This window comes from Kogia breviceps, chromosome 2 (genome assembly GCF_026419965.1).
Source record: "Kogia breviceps isolate mKogBre1 chromosome 2, mKogBre1 haplotype 1, whole genome shotgun sequence".
NCBI lineage: Eukaryota > Metazoa > Chordata > Mammalia > Artiodactyla > Physeteridae > Kogia > Kogia breviceps.
In genome coordinates this window covers 174365382-174377275 of record NC_081311.1, presented here as the reverse complement: position 1 = coordinate 174377275, position 11894 = coordinate 174365382, and positions in this window count along the sequence as shown.

Here is an 11894-nt window from a genome sequence, read left to right as displayed (position 1 = left end):
AATAGTGGGGGATTCAGATCACCAAGTTCTTCCCTCATCCTATTAGCATATGTCCCATCCCCAACCAACCAAGCAAGTCTATCATCATAGAGGCATAGACCACATATCTGAAGCAGTATTGATAGGTCATGCTATGAGTTGGCATATTTTGATTTATCTTTCTTTTTTCTTTCTAACTTGACACACATTTTTAATGTACACACAAATTCAGTAGCTATCCAACTTTAGCTTGTTTCATGATTTACATGATTCATTTTGTATGCAGTATTTCATGCTTAATCACCTTTTGGAGAGTTACATATTATTTCTTTCTTTTGAACATCACTATTTTTCATTGTGATGTGCCTCTTTGTGATATGCCTTTCATTTTCTCATGCTTTCTACAAGAAAAAAAGAATAACAGAGGTGGCATTTAAGTTAAAAAAAAACTTAATTAAATATATCTATCTACACACATAAAATTCATAGTTATATATCTATATGCATACAGTAGTATGGTGTGGTCTGGAGGCCTTAGCTTTTGGAGTTGTTATTTTGTCACCATTCCCTCTCTGGTAAAGCCTCTCCTCCCATCTTTTGAATGCTGTTTTTATTCTAGTTGAATTTCTGTTACACTGAAGAAACTTGATGACAGTTTCTTAGAAACCTAAGGAAAATTAAATAATAAAGGAGGGAAAGTAAGGTGAAGCTAATTAAATTTATATTCATTTTCCCACTAGGACAGTGATTAGAGGTTGGTGTGAAATACCTGTCTTAGCATTCTGAATGACTGCCTGAAATAAAATTTGGTATGTCTAAGCTTTCAAACTTTTCAATATTTGAAACTGTCTTATGATTCCTCATCATTTTGCCTTCAAATATTATTTTCATAGTTACAAAATTATGTCCATTGAATAGTCCAATGTCAATCTTGCTTCAGTGTTTTGTATAAAATAACTAATGATAAATATTTGCCAATGAAAATTATCTTGTTTGCCTTTATCATTGCTCTTCTGGTATTCTCTTTGTTATTAATATATGAAGTATCTTCTGGATGATAAATATTTAAGCCTACTTCTCCTCAGTCTCCTAATTTAGATGGCAGGTTTTTCTGTGTGTGCAAACTTCTCTAGTTATTTTTCATCACCTGTCAGTCTGGCTTTACGTTTCTTAAGAAAATTTATAGAAAACCTCATAAACATATATAGTCTTCATTAACATCATTAGAATAGTCTTAGATTCTGTACAGAGTTCCTGAATTTATTGTTGTAAATGAGGCTGTCTTAAAAAGATATACTATAAAAATTTACATTAACAAGCATGCATGTGGTAAGACCACAGCAACTACAACAAATTATATATCAAATTTGATGACATTTGTGCTATTTAATAGCACATAAGGCTTTGCTTTAGAAAACTACTTACAGCCCAGAAAGTGGGGAGCTCAGAGGTAAGCAAAGACATTTAGGTCTGAGACAGTGACATGAAAGATAGGATGGGATACAGAGCAAGACAGTGCTTGGGTGAACTGGTGATGAATGTGAGGAGGTGGACTTCAAGCTCAGAACACTGCAGTGTTAACACAGAACCAGGAAAGTGCATGAGATTCTAGAGGCTGTGAGTGAAAAGAACTCTCAAAGACTGTGAGATCCTCTGGAATAGGAATTCTGAGGTTTTCATCCCTTTATTTGCTGTATCTGCCATAGAGCCTGGCACATAAAAGGCCTAAGTGTTAGTTGAATGAATAATATGTGAATGAAGTAGAAATCCATTTGGGTTAAAATAAGGTGTAGGATTTGTTTCTTGCGGAGGGGGGCGGGTTGGAAACCAAGCTCACCTCTCTAGTAACATCTTTCTTTCTTTACTCATTATCTTCAAATAATACTGATTTTCATTGCATTTTTAGAATACTCAAAGGTCTTCCTTGCTGAAGAATTTGCTCTTGCTGTGCCATCTTCCTCAAACATATTTCCATAGCTGGCTTTTTGGTCTCAACTCAGAAGCCACATCCTCAGAAAAAGACCTTCCCTGACCTACTGTATCTTAAGCATCTTCCCCAGTATTACTCTCTGTCCCATCACTCTATTAATTTTCTTCATAGCAGCTAACTTAATCTGAAATTACTTCATCTATGTAAGACTTCATTTGTTTACTGTCTATGCTCTTTTCCCAAGGAATATAATCACCTTGAGAATAAAGACCCTGTCAATCTTGTTCACTGCTTTAATCCCAACTCCTTGAACACATGGCACATGTGAAATATTTGTTGAATGAATAAACTTCCAAATAAAGTGTGACTTTTTATATCAATATACTTTGGGCTGAAAAGGCAGAAAAACCTCAAGTGGCAAAAAAATAAGGAATTTATTGGTTTTATCATTAAAGAGCTTATACATGAGGTGAAGGGAATCTTAGCAGAAATCAATGTCACCAGGATGCATGTGTCAGCTTTGCCTCTTTGGGGCCAGCTCCATTGTCAAGCTCTGTATGATGGCAGCTTCAATAAGGGAGTGAGCTTCTTTCCCCCAAGAGCCCAACCTACTTCTTCTTCGTTACACCCTTGTCACCGACCCAATAACCGGCCAGAAGAAAGAGTTTGCTTAATTGAAACCTAACAGGTGGCTCTTGGAAGTCACAGTGGCATCAATCCCACCCAAATCACATGCCTGAGAATGGCGGAGGGGTGGTTTCCCAAGGGAAATTTGGAGTATTATTACCAGAATGAAAGAGAACAGATGCTGGGCAGCAAACACAAGATGTTCTGTACAGTATCTTTCTTTGAATCCTTTAATTGACATCAGTTATAGCTAGATTCAAACCTAGCATTTTATTTGAATGTTATTTAGTTTTACACAGTGCTGCTATTTCTGATCAGAATAAGGAAAACAGAAAGGAGTGCAGAGGCTATGTTACTTAATATTCTTTTCATTGTTCACGAATATTTCTACAGCTCCTAACAGCTGGTTACCACTCTGCCCTAAAACCTCCACAGGGAGGGAGATCACCATCCCCATAGAGGCTCATTCCATCCTTTATCAGCCTTAAATTATGAGACTGTGACTCTTTTCTTTTAGCTGAAACCCGATATATAATACTTAGGAAAGTCTCAGTGGTACAGCCTGCAAAGCTCTGGTTGCTAGAGCCATGGCAGACAGTAATTCCTTTGCCTCGGAGGAAATTTCCTCTGCCTTTCTTTCTGCTCTCATCCTCAGGCTACCTTGACTTAAAGAGCTCTCAAATTCAGCAGGTCCAACACTGGAACTACCAGCTTCTCTCAGTAGTACTTCTGCCTGCCTTCTACGTTCTAAATACAGGTTCCCCCCCCCCCCGCTATCCGAAAGTAGAGTGTTTTTATGAAACCTTTCATAAAACGGTAGAAAGCAAGGAAGCACGTACCTTAGGACACATCTTGCTAAGCGATGCACACAATGAACTGAGACAAAACACAGACGCTCAAACCCAGCTCAAAGCTCTGGCGACTTGATGCTGTGATGCTGAGTGTAGTTCCAGGTAAGCAGCTTGGCGGTCCCACTTTCAGGGTCTGCTCAGGGTGTGCGCTGCCTCTGGCTGGAAAACAAAGGCTGAATGCTATTTTTGCCTTTTTCCATAAAAGCGAAAATTCTCTTTAAATTTCTTTCAGTTAACGAAAACAGTACATGCTAATGTAGGTCTTTCCTAATAGCGAAATGGCCTATAGCAAACTTTCGAAGGGGGTGGGGGAATACCTGTACCTTCTCTCCATTTTCACTGCCCTTGTCATACTTTAGACTCATGTTGTATCGCACCTGTGTCATTGAGTCACCTCCTAACTGCTTTCTTTGCTCCTACTTAACCTTTTCTAGCTCATTCTCAGACAGTTTGAGAATTATTTCAGAAATACACACCTGCTTCTTTCCTGCTTATATCTGTTAGAGATGCCTTACTCCCTTTAGATTATAGTAAAGGATAAAAACCCTTCCAAGTATCTGCCCTGCCTCTCTCTCCAGCCTCAACTCTTACAGCTCCTCCTTCACAGCTCACACTTGATCATGAAACCCTGGAATCTCCCTGGATGTACCGCATTCTCCCACACTTTTGTGGCTTTTCACCTGTGGTTTCAACTGGCTAGGACACCTTCCTTCCTTCTCTGACTGCTCACTTCTACTTTTCTTTAGAGATTCTACTTTATCTCCCAGGAAGCCTTTTTTTAACTCTGTGTCTGAACCAAGTGCCTCCTCTTTGTGGCCCCATAACTATCTTCTCTCATAACAGTCTTTACATTTGACTGTGAGCTTCCTGAGAGTAGGAATAGAGCCTGTTATTTCTGTATTTTTAATCAGAGTTCAATAGATGTTGGTTAAACAAAAGAGTTGACAATCACTGTTGCTCAGTTGGAAATTTCCAAGATTGTAAGGGCACAGCCTAAAACTCAACAAAGAAGAAATTCCACACATTACTTAACTCCAACTCTAGTCAATCAATGTATATATGTATAACAATTATGATGAAAGGAAAACATGGAATTATTGTGACTAATTACAAAGGGGAATATGTAATCTGATTGCATTATACAAACTGATACTTTCATAAAAGGGAAATTGCCAAAAGGAAACATGCAGAAGAGTACACATGTGCTCGATGGTGTCACAGCTAATATAATAAAACTACCGGATTTGAGCTCCAAGTCTGACCTTTTAGCAACTCTCTTCAGTGTAACAGAAATTCAACTAGAATAAAAACAGCATTCAAAAGATGGGAGGAGAGGCTTTACCAGAGAGGGAATGGTGACAAAATAATAACTCCAAAAGCTAAGGCCTCCAGACCATACTTTCAGAATTTACTGTTTTTTTCCAAAGCTTTCAAAAACCTTAAGCTTCGACTGTAACTAGAAAGTTTACATTGTAATTACTGAATGTGAAAGAGGTAAAAGGTTTGTGATGGAAACAGTTAAAAAGAAACATTTAACATTTTAAGACAAAGGCATTCATTAATTATTAATTATTCACAAAAGCGGGATTAATATTAGATATATATTTATAAGCCAAAGGATTCTGGTGTGTGATTTTTGTTATATATCAACTTATATTAAAAATTCAAGGAGGAGCTTCAAGATGGCGCAAGAGTAAGACGCGGAGATCACCTTCCTCCACACAAATACATCAGAAATACATTTACATGTGGAACAACTCCTACAGAACAACTACTGAACGCTGGCAGAAGACCTCAGACCTCCCAAAAGGCAAGAAACTCTCCACGTACCTGGGTGGAGTAAAAGAAAAAAGAAAAAACAGAGACAAAAGAATAGGGACAGGACCTGCACCAGTGGGAGGGAGCCGTGAAGGAGGAAAGGTTTCCACACACTAGAAGCCCCTTCACGGGCGGAGACTGCGGGTGGCGGAGGGGGGGGAGCTTCAGAAAGGCGGAGGAGAGCGCGGTAACAGGGTTGCGGAGGGCAGAGCGGAGAGATTCCCGCACAGAGGATCGGTGCCGACCAGCACTCACCAGCCCGAGAGGCTTGTCTGCTCACCCGCCGGGACGGGCGGGGGCTGGGAGCTGAGGCTCGGGCTTTGGTCGGATCCCAGGGAGAGGACTGGCGGCGCTGGCGGCGCGAACACAGCCTGAAGGGGGCTAGTGCGCCACAGCTGGCCGGGAGGTAGTCCGGGAAAAAGTCTGGAACTGCCTAAGAGGCAGGAGACTCTTTCTTCCCTCTTTGCTTCTGGGTGCGTGAGGAGAGAGGAATAAGAGAGCCGCTTAAAGGAGCTCCAGAGACGGGCACGAGCCGCGGCTATCAGCGCGGACCCCAGAGACGGGCATGAGACGCTAAGGCTGCTGCTGCAGCCACCAAGAAGCCTATGTGCGAGCACAGGTCACTATCCACACCTCCCATCACGGGAGCCTGTGCAGCCCGCCACTGCCAGGGTCCCGTGATCCAGGGACAACTTCCCCGGGAGAACGCACGACGCGCCTCAGGCTGGTGCAACGTCACGCCAGCCTCTGCCGCTGCAGGCTCGCACGGCAACCGTACCCCTTCCTCCCCTCGGCCTGAGTGAGCCAGAGCCCCCGAAGCACCTGCTCCTCTAACCCTGTCCTGTCTAAGTGAAGAACAGACACCCTCAGGTGACCTACACGCAGAGGTGTTCTCCCAGCGGCCTCAGGAGCAGCAGATAAAATCTCCTCAATCAACTTGATGTACCCTGCATATGTGGAATACTTGAATAGACAATGAAGCATCCCAAATTGAGGAGGTGGACCTTGGGAGCAACGATATATATATATTTTTTTCCCCTATTCTCTTTTTGTGAGTGTGTATGTGTATGCTTCTGTGTGTGATTTTGTCTGTATAGCTTTGCTTTTACTATTTGTCCTAGGGTTCTGTCTGTTTTTTGTTTTTTGGGTTTTTTTTACTTAAAAAATTTTTCTTAATAATTATTTTTTATTTTAATAACTTTATTTTATTTTATCTTCTTTTTTTCCTCCCTTTTATTCTGAGCCATGTGGAGGACAGGCTCTTGATGCTCCAGCCAGGCATCAGGGCTGTGCCACTGAGGTGGGAGAGCCAAGTTCAGGACACTGGTCCACAAGAGACCTCCCAGCTTCATGTAATATCAAACGGTGAAAATCTCCCAGAGATCTCCATCTCAACACCAAGACCCAACTCCACTTAACAACCAGCAAGCTACAGTGCTGGACACCCTATGCCAAACAACTAGCAAGACAGGAACACAACCCCATCCATTACCAGGGAGGCAGCCTAAAATCATAAGACCACAGACACACCAAAACACACCGCAAGACATGGGCCTGCCCACCAGAAAGCAAGATCCAGCCTCAACAACCAGAACACAGAAACTAGTCCCCTCCACTAGGAAGCCTACACAACCCACTGAACCAACCTTAGCCACTAGGGACAGACACCAAAAACAACGGGAACTACGAACGTGCACCCTGCGAAAAAGAGACCCCAAACACAATAAGTTAAGCAAAATGAGAAGACAGAGAAACACACAGCAGATGAAGGAGCAAGGCAAAACCCCATCAAACCTAACAAATGAAGAGGAAATAGGCAGTCTACCTGAAAAAGAATTCAGAATAATGATACTAAAGATGACCAAAATCTTGGAAATAGAATGGAGAAAATACAAGAAACTTTTAACAAGGACCTAGAGGAACTACAGAGCAAACAAGCAGTGATGAACAACACAATAAATGAAATTAAAAATTCTCTAGAAGGGATCAATAGCAGAATAACTGAGGCCAAAGAACAAATAAGTGACCTGGAGGATAAAATAGTGGAAATAATTACTGCAGAGCAGAATAAAGAAAAAAGAATGAAAAGAATTGAGGAGAGTCTCAGAGACCTCTGGAACAACATTAAATGCACCAATATTCGAATTATAGGGGTCCCAGAAAAAAGAAGAGAAAAAGAAAGGGACTGAGAAAATATTTGAAGAGATTATAGTTGAAAACTTACCTAATTTGGGAAAGGAGATAGTTAATCAAGTCAAGGAAGCACAGAGAGTCCCATACAGGATAAATCCAAGGACAAACACGCCAAGACACATATTAATCAAACTATCAAAAATTAATTACAAAGAAAAAATATTAAAAGCAGCAAGGGAAAAACAACAAATAACACACAAGGGAATCCCCATAGGTTAACAGCTGATCTTTCAGCAGAAACTCTGCAAGCCAGAAGGGAGTGGCAGGACATATTTAAAGTGATGAAAGGGAAAAACCTACAACCAAGATGACTCTACCCAGCAAGGATCTCATTCTGATTTGATGGAGAAATTGAAAACTTTAATTCAGCACCACAAAACCAGCTTTACAACAAATGCTAAAGGAACTTCCCTAGGCAGGAAACACAAGAGAAGGAGAACACCTACAATAATAAACCCCAAACAATTAAGGAAATGGTAATAGGAACATACATATTGATAATTACCTTAAATGTAAATGGATTAAATGCTCCAACCAAAAGACAAAGATTGGCTCAATGGATACAAAAACAAGACCCATATATATGCTGTCTACAGGAGACCCACTTCAGACCTAGGGACACATACAGACTGAAAGTGAGGGGATTGAAAAAGATATTCCATGCAAATGGAAATCAAAAGAAGGCTGGAGTAGCAATTCTCATATCAGACAAAATAGATTTTAAAACAAACACTATTACAAAAGACAAGTACACTACATAATGATCAAGGGATCGATCCAAGAAGAAGATATATATATATTGTAAATATTTAAGCACCCAACATAGGAGCACCTCAATACATAAGGCAAATACTAACAGCCATAAAAGGGGAAATCGACAGTAACACAAACATAGGAGGGGACTTTTAAAACCCCACTTTCACCAATGGACACATCATCCAAAATGAAAATAAATAAGGAAACACAAGCTTTAAATGATACACTAAACAAGATGGACTTAATTGATATTTATAGGACATTCCATCCAAAAACAACAGAATACACATTCTTCTCAAGTGATCATGGAACATTCTCCAGGATACATCATATCTTGGGTCACAAATCAAGCCTTGGTAAATTTAACAAAATTGAAATCGTATCAAGTATCTTTTCTGATCACAAAGCTATGAGACTAGATATCAATTACAGGAAAAAAATCTGTAAGAAATAAAACACATGGAGGCTAAACAATACACTACTTAATAACCAAGAGATCACTGAAGAAATCAAAGAGGAAATCAAAAAATACCTAGGAACAAATGACAAAACACAATGATCCAAAACCCATGGGATGCAGCAAAAGCAGTTCTAAGAGGGACGTTTATAGTTATGCAAGTCTACCTTAAGAAACAGGAAACATCTGAAATAAACAACCTAACCTTACACCTAAAGCAATTAGAGAAAGAAGAACAAAAAACCCCCAGAGTTAGCAGAAGGAAAGAAATCATAAGGATCAGATCAGAAATAAATGAAAAAGAAATGAAGGAAACGATAGCAAAGATCAATAAAACTAAAATCTGGTTCTTTGAGAAGATGAACAAAATTGATAAACCATTAGTCAGCCTTATCAAGAAAAAAAGGGAGAAGACTCAAATCAGGAGAATTAGAAATGAAAAAGGAGAAATAACAACTGACACTGCAGAAATACAAAGAATCATGAGAGATTACTACAAGCAACTATATGCCAATAAAATGGACTACCTGGAAGAAATGGACAAATTCTTAGAAATGCACAACCTCTCAAGACTGAACCAGGAAGAAATAGAAAATATGAACAGACCAATCACAAGCACTGAAATTGAAACTGTGATTCAAAATCTTCCAACAAACAAAAGCTCAGGACCAGGTGGCTTCACAGGCGAATTCTATCAAACATTTAGAGAAGAGCTAACACCTATCCTTCTCAAACTATTCCAAAATATAGCAGAGGGAGGAACACTCCCAAACTCATTCTACGAGGCCACCATCACTCAGATACCAAAACCAGACAAAGATGTCATGAAGAAAGAAAACTACAGGCCAATATCACTGATGAACATAGATGCAAAAATCCTCAACAACATACTAGCAAACAGAATCCAACAGCACATTAAAAGGATCATACACCATGATCAAGTGGGGTGTATCCCAGGAGTGCAAGGATTCTTCAATATACACAAATCAATCAACATGATACACCATATTAACAAATTGAAGGAGAAAAACCATATGATCATCTCAAAAGATGCAGAGAAAACTTTCAACAAAACTCAACACCCATTTATGATAAAAATCCTCTGGAAAGTAGGCATAGAGGGATCTTTCCTCAACATAATAAAGGCCATATATGACAAAGCCACAGCCATCATCATCCTCAATGGTGAAAAACAGAAACCATTTCCACTAAGATCAGGAACAAGACAAGGTTGCCCACTCTCACCACTATTATTCAACATAGTTTTGGAAGTTTTAGCCACAAAAATCAGAGAAGAAAATGAAATGAAAGGAATCCAAATAGGAAAAGAAGGACTAAAGCTGTCACTGTTTGGAGATGACATGATACTATACATAGAGGATCCTAAAGATGCTACCAGAAAACTACTAGAGCTAATCAAGGAATTTGGTGAAGTAGCAAGATATAAAATTAGTGCACAGAAATCTCTTGCATTCCTATACACTAATGATGAAAAATCTGAAATGAAATTAAGAAAACACTCCCATTTACCACTGAAACAAAAAGAATAAAATATCTAGGAATAAACCTATCTAAGGAGACAAAACACCTGTATGCAGAAAATTATAAGACGCTGATGAAAGAAATAAAAGATGATAGAAATAGATGGAGAAATATACCATGTTCTTGGATTGGAAGAATCAACATTGTGAAAATGACTCTACTACCCAAAGCAATCTACAGATTCAATGCAATCCCTATCAAACTAACACTGGCATTTTTCACAGAACTAGACAAAAAATTTCACAATTTGTATGGAAACACAAAAGACCCCAAATAGCCAAAACAATCTTAAGAAAGAAGAACAGAGCTGGAGGAATCATGGTCCCTGACTTCAGACTATACTACAAAGCTACAGTAATCAAAATAGTATGGTACTGGCACAAAAACAGACACAGAGATCAATGGAACAGGATAGAAAGCCCAGAAATAAACCCACACACCTATGGTCACTTATGACAAACAAGGCAAGAACATACAATGGAGAAAAGATAGAATCTTCAATAAGTCAAGCTGGGAAAACTGGACAGCTACATGTAAAAGAATGAAACCAGAACAATCTCTAACACCATACACAAAAATAAACTCAAAATGGATTAAAGACCTAAATTTAAGACTGAATACTATAAAACTCCTAGAGGAAAACATAGGCAGGACACTCTTTGACATAAATCATAGCAATATATTTTGGATGTCTCCTAGAGTAATGAAAACAAAAACAAAAATAAACAAACGGGACCTAATTAAACTTAGAAGCTTTTGCACAGCAAAGGATACTATAAACAAAATTAAAAGACAACTTGTGGAATGGAAGAAAATATTTTCAAATGATACAACCAACAAGGGACTAATTTCCAAAATATACAAACAGCTCATACAGCTCAATATCAAAAAGAAAAAAAAAAAACAATCAAAAAATGGGCAGAAGACCTAAATAGACAGTTCTCTAAAGAAGACATACAGGTGGCCAAAAGGCACAGGAAAAGATGCTCAGTATCACTAATTATTACAGAAATGCAATCAAAGTGCAATGCAGTATCATGTCACACCAATCAGAATGGCCAACATTAAAAAGTCTACAAATAATAAATGCTGGAGAGGGTGTGGAGAAAAGGGAACCCTACTACACTATTGGTGGGAATGTAAATTGGTGCAGCCACTGTGGAAAACAGTATGGCGTTTCCTTAAAAAACTAAAAACAGAGTTACCATATGATCCAGCAATCCCACTCCTGGACATATATCTGGAGAAAACTTTTAACTCAAAAAGATATATGCACCCCAATGTTCATTGTAGCACTATTTACAATAGCATAGACATGGAAGTAACTTAAATGTCCATCAACAGATGAATGGATAAAGAAAATGTCATATATATATATATATATATATATATATATATATACACACACACACACACACACACACACACGGACACACACAATGGAACATTACTCAGCCATAAAAAATGAATGAAATAATGCCATTTGCAGCAACATAGATGGTCCTAGAGATTATCATACTAAGTGAAGTAAAAGTCAGAGAAAGACACATATCATATGGTATCGCTTATATGTGGAATCTAAAAAAAAATGAGACAAATGAACTTATTTACAAGACAGAAATAGACTCACAGACATAGAAAGCAAACTTATGGTTACCAAAGGGGAAAGTGGTGGAGGGATAAATTAGGAATTTGGGATTAACAGATACAGACTACTACATATAAAATAGATAAACAACAA